The sequence below is a fragment of the Empidonax traillii genome, unplaced genomic scaffold (assembly GCF_003031625.1).
Source record: "Empidonax traillii isolate 1590-97213 ecotype Southwest subspecies unplaced genomic scaffold, ASM303162v1 scaffold962:size224488, whole genome shotgun sequence".
Taxonomy (NCBI): Eukaryota; Metazoa; Chordata; class Aves; order Passeriformes; family Tyrannidae; genus Empidonax; species Empidonax traillii.
The window spans coordinates 180,128-194,737 of NW_020956155.1; the positions used below are offsets into that span (position 1 = coordinate 180,128).

Sequence of the window (14,610 nt, forward strand, 5' to 3'; positions counted from 1 at the left end):
AGAAGCTGTGGCTGCCCCTGGATCCCTGGAAGTGTCCAAGGCCAGGCTGGACTTGAGCAGCCTGGGCTAGTGGAAAGTGTCCCTGCCCATGGCAGAGTTGGAACAGGGTGGTCTTTCAGGTCCCTTCCAACCCAATCCATTCCATGATTCTGTAATGCCTTTTGCTGCAGGGAGATCACCCCTCTGGTGCTGACCTGCCTGCCACAGGCAAAGCAAGACACATTCAGGTTTTATTTCATCCTGGCAGCATATTTTAAGATAAGACTGGCAGAGAAGTGAACTTGAGAACAGAGAAAGTCTGGAAGCAGTGGTGAATATTGGAAGTGCTAGAGCAGTGTGGGAAATGCAAGGATACAGAAATTATATGAGTTGTCTTTTGGGCAGCAGTGTATTCCAGAGAAGGCTCAGTGAGCTGAGAACACCTGTGTGAAAATCAGGCATTTGGAAGAAGCCTCGAAGGTGAACTGACCCCCTGGTAATGGGCTTGGTGGACACACAAACCACATTTTGTTAGGACTGCAAAAACGACTTGATCTTAGTGTTCTTCCCAGGTATTTGCTCTTAATTTTTTTTGTCCTTTTCTCATTTTTTGTTTGCTGTGCTTGAGCAAACCCCTCGCGCTTTCACCCCAGCAGGTGCTGCCACTGCCAGTAGCTCTCGAGGCAGCTTTGCCACCAGGACCAGCTTGTCCTCTCCTCTGTGGCCAGAGAAATCCTCAGCCCTTCCCCAGCAGTGACCTCCAGTTTATACCCATATGCCTGGAATTCTCCCTCAAGCCCCGTTGTGCAATGGGGAGCGTGATTCCACCTGTGTTTTATAAAAGCCACAGAGGATTTCGGGTGTCGTGCTGGAGAATCAAAGCCCTGTTGGAGGGAACCTGTGGTCTGACTATCCAGTTGGACAAGCTCAGCTTTCCCTGCAATTTAAATGGGCTCTGCCAGAAAGTTAAACGTGCCAGGCTCCATAACTGCCTTTTAACTCCTTGGGAACATGCAGGGGTTTCCAAGCCACCATCACTTTTGGGAAGTGTTTTAGTGGAAAACAGCTTTGGATGTGTGTGTCCATCACCTGGCTTGCTCCCCTGGAAAGGTTTTATGGCTGCAGTGTGTCCTTTGGGATAATCCACAACGTTTCTGCACAGCTCAAAAAGGTTCTTTCCTCCCCACCTGCCTTCTCAGAGCTTCCCCATCCTACCTGGAAGTGGGGATCCCCCCCTCTGAGCACAGTTTTTACCTTGATTCAGCCCAGAAGTTCCTCTGCATCTTTGAGGCTGACTGTTTGATATCCATAATGCCTTGGCACTTAAATTCTATTTTCTTGTTCTCAGTTTATGGCACTTTCCTAACTAAATTCCACCAGGATAAACAGCATCTGGAGAGAGAAAATCCAGTTTATTGTGAATATCAACAGCCTTGGAGAAACAGCTGTCCAGAGCAGGGGAAAAACTCCCTGAAAATCATTATCTCCCTTATTAGAGGGAGAATAAGAGCTTCAGGTGTCAGAGACAGAGAAGGGATTGTCTCAGATTTGGTTTGTTTGTGGTATTCTGGGAATGTGAGTGCTCTTAGTCCCAGCTGGAGCTGTGGCAAAACCTGTCCCCTGGAAATACTGGAAGCTTTGCTGTTGATTTTCGTGGATGCAGAGTCCAACCCCCATGTGCTTACAGATTATCATTCCACCACCTGTAAATGTTTCTGCAGCAAAACCTTCCTCTGAATAGGGAAGGTTTAGGATACTAAGGAAACCAGGCATAAATTAGGGTAAAACCATCTGGGTTTGTTCGTGCTGCAGGGCAACAGTGGGAATAGAAAAAGAAAATTAATCTCCCTTTTCCCAGGAGATTGTCTCACCTGGAGCATGTGCCTTCCCTAAGAGGTGGCAGATGGATTTCTTTGTTTTTCCTTAGTCTTGTGAAGCATCCAGGATTTTTGGAGGAGCAGCTGTGTGCCTCAACAGTCAGATTTAGATGTTTCACTGTAGCCTGCCATATTCCAGCTGCTGGTCCTGGTAGGCTGGACCCAGGATCTTCTGACACCGTCCTAGGCACTGTAATAGCTGGGATAAGTTTCAGTGGTCAAGGGTCTGCATCAGACGGGGTGGTGAGACTGTGCTTTGGCTGCTCTTGGGCTTAGAGGAAAATCCAGGCTCTTGATCTTATTCCAGAGTCTCCTGCTGCTGAGCCTGGAAGATCATGGACCTGTTGGAACAAGTCCAGAGGAGGTCATTGTGTTGATCAGAGGGCTGGAGCCCCTCTGCTCTGGAGCCAGGCTGGGAGAGCTGGGGGGGTTCCCCTGGAGAAGAGAAGGCTCCAGGGAGAGCTGAGAGCCCCTGGCAGGGCCTAAAGGGGCTCCAGGAGAGCTGGAGAGGGACTGGGGACAAGATATGGAGGGACAGGACAAGGGGAAATATTTTAAACTGAAATTGGGTTGATGAAGATAGGATTTGCTGTGAGGGTGGGGAGGCCCTGGCCCAGGTTGGGCAGAGAAGCTGTGGCTGCCCCATCCCTGGAAGGATTCAAGACCAGGTTGGATGGGTCTTGGAGCAACCTGGGATAGTGGAAGGTGTCCCTGCCTGTGGCAGGGAGTGGAACTAGCTGGTCTTTAAGGTCCCTTCCAACCCAAACCATTCTGTGCTTCCATAATTTTACAGTTTTGTGTCATTGGGCTTCTGAGCACTCGGCACCTTCACTGCTAATTTATTTTTTTAAAGCTTAGGTAATTAATCACATCAAGCAAATCCTGGTAGCTGAGGTAGGAACAGGATATCTGTGAGAGGAGGCAGTTCTGATTGGACACTCACTTTCACGTGGGGGAAGGACTTCAGTGAGTTTGAACTGGAAACGTGCAGGTTTAAGGAAAAGAAACCTAAATCACTTAAAGCAGCATTTTGTATTTTAAACAAAGAATGCAGAGGTATGGAGAGGCCTCCCAGAGAAACAAACAATTTACTTTGCTGCTGGAGCAGGGTCTTTGCTAGCGAAACAAAACAGAAATCCCTGAAGGGGAACCGAGTCCTCTTCATTTGTGTGAGGACCACGGGAGATCACCGTGATGGATTAAAGCAAAGCTCCACAGCTGCACAGAACATCTGGCACCACCGCCCAGTCAAAGGTTTTCCATCCGTGGGGAGGAGGTCTCGTCCGTGACTTTTGGCTCCACTTTCCATCTCCAGTGTGTCCAAAGGTTACAGAATTCCCATGGCAGGACTCCCTGTGCAGGGTTGGAAGGATCCTGCTACCGGCGTGATGAGTCCCGCAGGTTTAGTCCTGCTGTCCACTGGTTCCCTCCAACAGAACCATCAAAAACCCTGGCAGGAAGAAAATCAGGTCCTGGATCTTTCTCTGTTCGAGGGAATTTGGGTGGAATGGACCAGAACTTTGCCCTGTGGCCCCTTTTGTATTTTAATAACACCCTTAATGCTTTCAGACCTGAGGCACATAAGGGTTTGTGCCACAGTTCCCCTGATCCTGCTGAGTCCCCACGGACTTCAGTGGTGTTTGGGTGACAGGGGGTTTGTCAAAACCCTGAATTTAATCCAGCCTAAAAGCTACAACAGGGCCAGGTTATTGTTTGGTGCAAAGTGCTGAGCAATCCGCAGCAGAGCACAGCCTGGTTCTGCAGCTTCCAAAGGGTCAGTGCCTTCCCCTTTTGGAATTCCTGCAGGACAACCCCTGTTGTGTGGGAGGGGTGTTGTGTTAAGCCATTTATAAATAAATATTAGCAAAGGAACTGCCGGTTATTTCTTGTTCTATTTAAGAACTTGTGTCTGGAGCACAAGTCTGATGAGGAGCGGCTGAGGGAGCTGGGGGGGCTCAGCCTGGAGAAAAGGAGGCTCAGGGGGGACCTTCTGGCTCTGCAACTCCCTGACAGGAGGGGGGAGCCGGGGAGGGGTCGGGCTCTGCTCCCAGGGAAAAGGGACAGGAGGAGAGGAAATGGCCTCAAGTTGTGCCAGGGGAGGTTTAGGTTTGATATTAGGGAAAATTCCTTCATGGGAAGGGTTGTCCAGCGGAGTCCCCATCCCTGGAGGGATTTTAAAAGCCCTGTGGATGTGGCACTTGGGGACATGGGTTAGTGTTGGCCTTGGCAGTGCTGGAGTAAGGGTCAGATTCAGTGATCTTAGAGGCCTTTTCCAACCTAAATAGTTCTATGATTCTATAACACTGAGTGGATTTACTTGCAGACTTTACTTTGAGAGTGAATTTAGAGCCTGATAGTCAAGCCTGGAGGTGAAACTCTGCCATGAATGCACTGAAGTGGTGCAGTGCCAGTGCCAGAAGTGAAACCCATTTTCCTTTGGTCTCTGCAGCTCTGGCTTAATTTCCTCCCCACCCACCCCCACCATCACCAGGTTCTGCTTTTGCTTTTGTTAGAAGCCTTAATCTGCATATCATCATCTTCTGAGGGTTTGGTTGACGTTCAGCTGGAGCAGGATGGGGTTGAGGTGCCACAGAGGTGTGTGAGCTGTCCTGATCAGCACTGATAACACACCTTGAGGTGCAGAGCCTGGGCCACAGAAAGGGGCCAGCAAAAAGGATGCTGAGGGGTCCAAGTGCTAGTGACAGGCTGGAAGGAGATGTTGGTTTTTGAGCAGCAGGACCTGCTGCAGTTCTGACCCCAGAATCCCAACTGCAACCACGTATTTATATCCAGAGCTCAGAAATCCATTTGTGGGAGGAATGAAGAATATCCTGTCGCTGTCCAATGCTATAACTGGCTGGAGCTTGTTCCTGGGCTTGCATCCTGAAGGGTCACTCCTTGTCCCTGTCCCAATTCCTGCATGCACAGATTTCCCAGCTGAAACCACCGCCCGACTCCATCACACACACTGTGTCACGTGGATCTGCCTTAAAACCAAGATCCTGTTTGCCTTCAGGTGGGTAAATCTCTGCCTGGGGGCTTGGCAGTCTGTGGGCTGGGATCTGGTGAAACGATGGGCAGGAAAACCCAACGAAACCGAAGGCAGGAACGGGGAGGTTTCCATCTCGGCGGTTTTTCCACCTGCGCCGGTGGGCAGAGCAGGGAGTGGCACTGTGGATGGAGTGTGGGTGAGGGGTAGCCCATATATCCCTTAGATCAGGCATGGAAGTTCTTGAATTCGAGACCTGGCAAGCCAACAGCGTGATGGGGTGTGGGATTTCTTTCCCCAAAACCTTTGTGGAAGCACTTTTCATGGAATTCTAGATTGGTTTGTGTCAGAAGGGACCTGAAAGATCATCTCGTTCTAACCCCCTGCCACAGGCAGGGACACCTTCCACTAAACCAGGTTGCTCCAAGCCCTGCCCAGCCTGGCCTGGAACACTTCCAGGGATAGAGACCAACCAGCCATGTGTCCTGCCAGCCCTGTTCACGGAGTGGGCTGGATTAACACGCCTTCCCAAAAACCAGACCAGCCCTGAGCCACCAGCAGAAGGAGCATGGTGTGAGGTTCTGCCCCACCACCTGCCCCGTGGCATCTCCTGTCCCCCCTGCACTGCTAAAAGCCTGGCATCCCTTTGCTTCCAGCAAACCTGGGCTGTGCAGAGGACGACTGGTCGTGCGAGTGGGGTTCCCCCCCCCCCCCCTTGATAAGTTTGTTTATTCATTAAGGAAGTCAAAAGAGGAAGAGGAATAGAAAGGTTGCAAATGTTTTGCTTAGAAATGAGACCTGGGTGACTGGGCTGCATGTTGCCCCGTGTACAATGCGTTGGGCAGCTCCAGATTCCCCGCTGGGAGCCCGGGAAGACCGACGAGCCCTCCCAGGGTGTGTTCAGGTAGGGTCACAGCTCGGTGGTGTATCTCCTCATATCCATATGGCCCACAGTCTCCTATGGAGACAGGCTGGGAGAGCTGGGGGTGTTCACCTGGAGAAGTGAAGGGCTCTGCGGGGTCCTTCCAGAACCTTCCAGGGCCTAAAGGGGCTCCAGGAGAGCTGGAGGGGGACTTTGGACAAGGAATGGAGGGACAGGAAAAGCAGGAATAGATTTTCACTGCCAGAGGGCAGGATTAGATGGGATATTGGGAAGGAATTCTTGGCTGTGAGGGTGGAGAGGCCCTGGCATAGGTTGCCCAGAGAAGCTGTGGCTGCCCCTGGATCCCTGGACGTGTCCAAGGCCAGGTTGGACGGGGCTTGGAGCATCCTGGCCTAGTGGAAAGTGTCCCTGCCCGTGGCAGGGGAGTTGGAACTGGATGATCTTTCAGGTCCCTCCCAACTCAAACCATTCTGTGTTTCTCTATGCCAATATTTGACTACCAAATCACCCCTAATGAACACTTCTCGCATACAGGTGTACATCCACTGTTCCCAGAACATCGCTCTTGGGGTCAGTGGCCTCCTCTGCATCCCTGGATTTCTTTTATTCCCAGCACTTTTCCTCCCATTTGTAAAGGATGCCTCTTTTCAAACAGCTTTGCCCCGTCTCTTTGCCCATTTCAATTTAAGAGACAGCAAGACCCAAATTTTACAAGCACCGGGAGAAGACCTTGAGGTGCTCCTGGACACGCAGCTGCCCCGGCATCGGGGCGCCGGCCCTGCATCCCATCCATCCATGGGAGCAGAGCCAGACAGCAGCTCGGAAAATGCCAGGGAACGGCTCCTACGTGCGCAGGCAGACAGGGCGAGGAGAGGGAAGCAGAGAGCTCTGCCAAGGGAAATGGTCTGGTTACGCACGGCGTGTTTTCTTTAGGTGTTTGTTTCCCACCCCTTTCCGGGGATGCGGAATCGGGCTCCGGAGGTTCGAACCCGGCTGGTTTATCTCGGGGGTGTGTCGTCGCTCCCCGGGGCTCTTATCAGGTGTGTCGTGGGGAGTGAAACCGTTCCAACAAAAGCCTTTCACCTCTGTTTGTGCCCCGGGTTCCTGCGCTGGGCCGGGGATCGGTCGGTCCGCGGTTAACGCGGCTGCAGGAGAACCGATGGGTTTGTTGGGTGTTTAAATGCATAATTTTGGGGGGGGGGTGGGTGGAAATTTGTGGATTGGTACAGATGAGTGAGGTTGGAAACCCCAAAAACTAAGGTGACTGCCTGTTGTTAGAATTATCAAACCATTCAGGTTGGGAAGGACCTTTGAGATCATGGAGCACAGCTGCAAGACGAGCTGCCGTGGCTGGAAGCGCAGGAAAGCTTTTCCCTCCTGAAAAGCTGCCGGCTCGTTCAGCTGTCAGGGAGGCAGCCGGATGCTTTCCTTGCTCTCGGTTGCTCCTTTAGCTCTGACATGCTGTTTGCTGGGATGAAAGGAGAGACATCAACAGGCAAAGCTGCGAGAGCTGCCGGGCGTTTGTTGCTGTCACACCTGCGTGGCGGTGCTGCCAGCACAGCAAACAGGCAGGTACAGTAAATACACTGGGGTGTTTGTTTTTTGTGGTTTTTTTTTTTTTTTTGTAACAAGCAAGGAGATAACGATTGGATGCTGTCCCGTTTTCAGCCCAGGAATTGTTTGCCAGACTTGAATTACAGGAATTGCTGTAGCGAGGCAGAGCAAGCTCCGTGTGCCATTAGCTGGGAGCTGGCAGGGGCCGGGGGTGGCCCCGCGTTGTGCTCCCGTCAGAGGCGATTAAAGGAGCTGCCTTGTGATGGAAACAAAAACCGAATTGGGCTGGTGCTTTAAGGGGAAATAAAACGGGGAAGAATAACTTTATTGAGCCTGTTTATTAAATCTTGCTGTGCTCCCTTCAGAGCAGCAGAAAATTGTTGGAACTGGCTGGTGCAGCCAGCTCGTGTTTTGCGTTTTCCTTTTTTTTTTTGAGCTGATTTTGTGTGTGGAGAGTCTTTGGACAAAACCTTTTCATATCCCTTTGGCTTAGTTGCAATCCAAAACTGATCTGCTGGTGACAGGCTTAAACTAATTATCACCAAACGGTGCAAGAGAAGAGGTTTTAAAGCTGTTGTTGTGATAAGATATTGGGTGTTCAGAAGGGCCTGGGAATTACTGGGTGTTAAGGCGCTGATGCTGGCCCGTGCCAGAACCCATATTCCTTCTTAGGGAAAGAGGGATGAGTTTGCTTTCACTGCTAACCTGCTTAGAGGGGTTCTGCTTAAAGATTGGGGTGAGAGCCCCCACCCAGGCACAAGTGCTCAAGGAGAGCTGCAGAAGAACAGCAGGAAGCTGTCTGTGGGTTTTTTTCCTTCATGCCTTACCAATGGTCCTGCAGCTGGAACAGCTCAGCTTACTCCCCCAATTCCTGTGTGACCCTGCACTTCCAGTATTTTCATCCTTTAACCTTCATTGAAACTCATCTAGTTTCAAGTCCCCTGCCATGGGCATGGACACCTTCCAATATCCCAGGTTGCTCCAAGTCACATCCCACCTGGCCTTGAACACTTCCAGGGATGGGACAGCCACAGGACAGCCACAACCTGTTCCAGGTTGCCCTACACTGTAGCCAGGCAGCCTTGGGTGCTGCTGTAAAATCCACCTCTTGAGATTTATAAGGTCAAAGCAGCAAAGAAATGCAGAAGTGCAGGAATGCTGATGTCAAAGACGTTAAAAACCCTTCACCTGGTTGTCTGTTCCTGGGCTAGTCTGTTATTTTGCACCCTTATTCCCTGAAAACTGTGATTTTTTTTGGTGCTGTACAGAGCGTATCGTGTTTGCTCTCACCTGTGGCTCAGTGAGTGTTACCAGATGGTTTACTCCAAGTCGATTTTTTTTTTTTTAACGCTTGTGGTAGTAGTTTAGTGCTCACTGCTCTTCTGCTGTGTGTTTTTTATCCAGGCAAAGTGCCAGCATGTCTGTCGGAGGGAAAACTCCTGGCTGGATCCTGGAGAACAAACCGAGCTTGAATTCCCTCCGAAGGGAGAGAGCTCGAGTCCCACAGGGGGGATTTTTCATCATAGTGGTCCCATTTGGCAGGTGAATTAGTGACCAGTTTTGGAAGGAAAATTTTACATGGCTTTGGGAGAATCCCCTGGTGCCCATAAGGAGGAGGGAGATGTGGTGCAGCCCCAGCCCCTGGAGCTGCAGCTGAGCATCACCAGCAGCAGCACAACGTTCTCTCCACGGGGACATCGACCACGGCCCTGGAGGCACTGGGGGCTCAGTCTGAAGGATAACTCTGGGACAGCTAAAAAATCCATGTTTTGGTAAGGTCTTGATAAAAACCCTTGAGAGTTTCCTACTCCAGGTAGACCTACCCATGTATGGCTGTTAAACTGAGTCTCTGATGTGATTCTTGATGCTGTCCCATGCAGGGCCAGGAGTTGGACTCAATGACCCTTCCAACTCAGGAGATTCTGTGATTCCAAAAGGAGAAGCTCTCACTTTGCAGTTTATTTGTTCCTCTGTTATCCTTGCTCATTCAGTGGGGAAGAATTAGGGTTGTTTTTTTCTTTTGGGACAGGGATCATCAGGGATCCTCTCTGATACATCCCTGATCCCGGTGTGCATCCCAACCTCTGCTGCAGTTCAGGTGGGATTGGAAGGGGTACAGTGCAGTGGCTCTGGGCTTTGTGAGGTGACTGTTTCTTCACATAAGTTTGATAAGTGCAGGGATTTGAGTCTCCTGCTCTTTATTTGTTTCACATACACCCTGGGAGGGTTTATTTTTCTAGCGGCCTCTCTCTGCACCCATCGAGCTGTATCATTCATCAGGGATGGGATATTTAGGAAATAGAGTTATTTTTGGAGGGTGGCATCATGGCTTAGAGCAGAAACCAGCATTTCAGAGTAAGCACCAGGTCTCTTTGGCCCTTCTTTTTAGTTATTTAGGCTTATTTTGGGTCTCTGTGGGGCTGTACCTGCCACAGCAGGATCCCAGCAGAGCTCCAGCCTTTTCAGAGGCAGCACCTCCCTCGCAGTGCTGTCCCAGAGGACTGTGGCAGATTGCAAACACACTCAGCACAATCATACCATCCCAATTAGCATAATGATGCTGCCTAATTTATGCACAAATTGCTCTAATTTATGTGTGTCGATACATGTGATTAAGCCGAGCACAGGTGGAACAGGGTTTGGTCTCACCCAGCCAACCAAGCACAGAGCTGTGTCCACCCAGAAACGTGAAGGGTCCAAAATTTCCTCTCCCTGTTACTAAAATACAGAGCTTTTTTTGTGTTGTTTTGCTCTGGCAGCACCAAGGGGCGCAGGGCAGGACTAAACTCGTGGCAGGAGGTAGGAGAATAAAGGATTCCTGGGTTGAGATTTGCATGGATTAAAGGCAGCTTTAATTTGCCTCGATACACTTGGCTTTCAGGTGGATTAACAGGCGGTGGGATTTGGGGCTGTCTAGCCAGCTAATACCTGCCTTCCTTTTATTTTAATTGTTTTAGTAAGGGCTGGAGGAGTCCCGAAACTGGGGGCCACCTTTGCCAGCCGCTGATGTTGAACATTTTTGTGTGTGAGGTTTCATACCGTTAACGTTCCCGATTAACAGAACTGCTGCCGTTGCCTGAATTTCCAAAGCACTTTCTCAGCGGGGTTTCTTCCAAAAGAGACCTCTTAGACTGTGACCCTGTTTTTTATAAAACAAATGGTGTTGCACTGTAAAATTGTTCCAGAGAATCACAGAGTGGCTTGGGTTGGAAGGGACCTTAAAGATCATGACATTCCAACCCCCCTGCAGTGGGCAGGGACACCTTCCACTAGACCAGTTGCTCCAAGCTCCATCCAACCTGGCCTTAAACACAATGAGGTTGATCCAGCATCATAAGAATCACAGAATTGTTTTAAGTTGGAAAAGCCCTCTGAGATCATCAAGTACCACCATTCCCCCAGCACTACCAAGGCCACCACTAACCCATGTCCCCAAGTGACGCATCCATTAAGACTGTTTTCATCCTAAATCCAAAACACTGTACCAGCTACTGGGAAGAAAATGAACTCTATACCAGCCAAAACCAGGGCTGCCTGGTCACAGCCCCAAGACTGTTTGAGTTCAAGAGGCGTTTGGACAACTCTCTCAGGCACATGATGTGATTCTTGGGGAGTCCTGTGCGGGGCCAGGAGTTGGGCTGGATGACCCTGAGGTATCCTTTCCAACTCAGCATGTTCTGTGGGTTCTGTGATTCAGACTGTACTGGAAGACACTTGGCACTGAGTCCAGTGGTCTCTTTCATAACTGAAGCTCTTTCTGAAGCAACTTTCTGTGACAGTATTGTCCAGAAATACCTGGGTGTTGGGTTTCCCAGTGATGCTGGGCTTGGAAAACTGAGGGTTTTGGCTGTAGGGAATGGAAACTCCTTCCTGTATCTCCCATGCCTTCCTTACCTTTGGTGTGCTGTGGCAGCACATGTTCCTACCAGGCTGAATCTCTTTCATCCCAGAACACACAGACAAGACATAATAATTGCAAATTATCACAGTATTCCTGAGGCAGGTGGGTTGCAGGGGACGGATTGCCACAGTCAGGGACTCCACCAGGTACTCAGGATGCTGTGAATTTTTGGGAAGATTATCTGGCAAGAGGATTTTCCTGCTGGCACACCAGGGCACAGTGGGGTTGGGGCGAGGTAGATGAGGGGGAAAGGCTTGTGCTGGGCCCAGTGTGGGACACCCCTCAGCTCTGGGCTGCATCTGCTCTTTGGTGCTTCCTCTCGTGGCTGATTTCTGAGAACAGATGTGGATGTAAGACGCTCTTGCAGGGATGTTCAGCAGGAGACGTTTCTGCTCTGACATCCCCGAGCGCCCGCCCGCGCCGCGCTCCTCACCTGCCACAGGCAGGGAGGGTTATGAGTCACCAGTTCCCCTCTTCTCCTGCTACTGATCTGTTTGTACAGCCATCTGAGCACACAGCCTGCTCCACACCCCGTTCAGACGGGTGCCGCTGACATTTACAAGCTCTCCTTGTCTTCCTCCTGTCTTTGCATCGGCTGGGGTTTGTCGTCTTCCAGCGCGGGGTTTTTCTTTCGGCGGGATCTTGTCCTTGTCCTGCGAGGGGGCCTTGAGCGAGCGCTGCTCGTGTCTTGCTCCAGGCTCTGGGAAAACTCGGGTTCGTTGCTGATTCCCTTTGAACTCTCAGATGATGCTGGTAACAGCAGGGAAGCTGGAGAAGAGGAGGCTCTGGGGAGACCTTCCAGCCCCTTTCAGGGCATGAAGGGGCTCCAGGAGAGCTGGAGGGGGACTTTGGACAAGGGATGGAGGGGCAGGACAAGGGGGAATGGCTTCTCACTACCAGAGGGCAGGGTTAGATGGGATACTGGGAAGAAATTCTTCCCTGTGAGGGTGGGCAGGCCCTGGCCCAGGTTGCCCAGAGAAGCTATGGCTACCCCTGGATCCCTGGAAGTTTCCAAGTCCAGGTTGGACGGGGCTTGGAGCAACCTGGGCTAGTGGAAGGTGTCCCTGCCCATGGCAGGGGGTTGGAATGAGATGATCTTTAAGGTCCCTTTGAACCCAAACCGTTCTGGGATTCCATGGTTCCGTAAAGGGGAGCCCTTCCTTTCATCATCACAGCTTCCTGAAGCTGGAGGTGAATGCAAACTCTTCCAGCTTCTCCTGACTTGGCACCATCCAGGGCTGCATTTGGAATCTGTCAGGTTTGTGAATGAAGGAATAAATTGACCGTGAAAGTATTATCAGCACAGTTATTTATACCAGCTTCCTGATTTGGTGCCTTAGAATTTACCCCTTTGCTTAAGTGTGTGGAGCTAACCAAGGCATGGAAGGACCTCACCCCCATGGCACAAGGAGGAGAGGACAGACAGCCCTCAGAACCCTCCTCCCCAGGACAGCAGCATTCCTGGGAGCTGTTGGGAAATGCTGGATCGTAAGGAAGAAAAGGCAGGTGATACAGGGAGACCAGCGAGTTCGGAACATTTGGGGGTTGCTTGCCAGAGACAAGAGAAAGCAGATGCCTCATCTGCTCTCCAGTTCCCTTAAAACAGAAATATCGGGAAAGTAACCCAGCTCTCCTCCTCCCTGCCAGATTCAATGTCTTTTAATCTGCTCTCTCTCTCTCTCTCATCTTCTCTTACAATGGGGAGTTGCTGGTGGTCTGCTGGGGTTAAGCAGTGATTCTGGCAGACTTCAGAGCAGACGTGATCTCCAGGTCCCGTTGCTTTGAAGCCCCTGGTTCTGTTGCACTCGACTAAATCAGATTCCTTCTTCTCCGTGGAGGTAAAAAATCAGCCCTGTGAGCCCATCTGATTGAAGTGCTGAGGCTTGTCTAATTGAACAAGCGCTCGAGTCAACACTTGAGCAGGATGAAAAACAACAAGGAGATCACCCAGGGATTATGTCTGAGCTCCACAGCTCCTGGCACCGCCGGAGCAGATGGCTGGGTCACATCCTGCTCAAGGCTGGGCAGAAGAGATGTCGAGAGGAAAAAAAAAAATATTAATTTGGTGAAATATATTCAACTCGAAATCCAGAAGTGCCTCGGGTCTCTAATTTTGTACTTTGCAGCAGCAGCCCAGAAGATGGGATTAGCTGGGGGTTGGCTCTGCAGATTCCTGCGAGGAGCCTGCTGCTACCTCAGAGTTGGTGTGGGTAAAAAAAGGCTTTGGGATGGGGAACAGAGGCGCAGGGAGTGGAAATGGCTTGGCTGGTGGTGTAAAAATGGGGAACAACCAGGAGCAGTTTGGGCATGGTGAGTGAACCGTGAGCCCCTGCAGTGCTGATGCACTGATGGAACCAGGAGAGCTGGTGGGGAGGGAGGTGCTTTGTGCAGGTCTGAGAACATCCCAAACATCCCTGAAGGTCACCTGAGCTGCAGGGACAAGCTTCAGCCTCTTCCCTTTAGGATCACACTTGATCCTACAGCCAAAGTCTGTATCCAGGGCCATTTGGGTTTGGGGAAGCCACTGGTAACTGTCTCATTGGTAGGTGGCCATCAGAAGTCCTGGTGACCATCAGGCAGCTTTCTATTCCCTTCCATTTGGGAGATGGGGTGGGAATAAATAAGCACAGACAGAACTGCTTTTCCAGATACCCAGATTTCTGGTGTTTGGGGAAATACACCCTCAGAGGAGCCTGAGGTGATTGTGGTGCCTTCACTGTGATAGAAATGACCTATTTCCTCTAGCTGTGGACCCTCTAAAACTTTATTTTCCTTATCCCCAAACAGCAGATCAGCATCAGGCTGATCTGGGAAGATCAGAATCTCCTCATCCATAACTTCTGCTGCTGCCCTGGAATTCCCTCCCACCACCTCTGCCCAAAAGCACTTTTAACCCTGGAAGCTCACAACTTTGCTTTCTGTGTTTAAAACTTACTTTCATTTTTTTTCATTAAAAGCTGCATTTTGCACTCGGTAAAATGAAGCAGAATCACCTTTCTGGCAGCAGTAAAAATGCATCTTTTTCCAAGATGATGCTTAATTTTAACTCTTCGGTTTTAAAAGCTTTGTTTGTTTGTCTGTTTGTTTCCAGGGGGCACCACTGGAAGAACCTTTATGGGCTCCTGATGACATGCAGGTGGACGATTGACTTATGATATTTAAGGTAGGAAGAAGTGCTGTTAATTTTGGCATCTTCTCGTTTGTCCTGTCCTTGAAATAAAATCGTGCTGGCCGGTGGCCCAGCGGTCGTCGCTCTATTTTAGGGTTCAGTACACAACCATGGCACTGTGGCCACGCATTCACTTGTGCTGAAGTGTCCCTTTAAACACAGAGGGAAGGGAAATCTTATTTAAGAACTACCTGGGAATGTAACTAAGTGGAAAAAATCTGACTTCCTCCCCCAAAGGATAATAAGGTCTCTGTTGGT

The 14,610-nt window shown here is 50.5% G+C and overlaps 1 long non-coding RNA gene across 2 annotated transcripts in view; it reads left to right on the forward strand.

The window, feature by feature from the left end:
- The window catches only part of LOC114067788, a 60,160-nt gene extending 45,804 nt beyond the window's left edge, over positions 1-14,356 (forward strand). For both annotated transcript variants that reach the window (XR_003573472.1, XR_003573471.1), the window contains one exon: positions 14,275-14,356. This is a non-coding gene — a long non-coding RNA (uncharacterized LOC114067788). The remainder of the gene's footprint in view (positions 1-14,274) is intronic.
- The last annotated feature ends 254 nt before the right edge of the window (positions 14,357-14,610 follow it).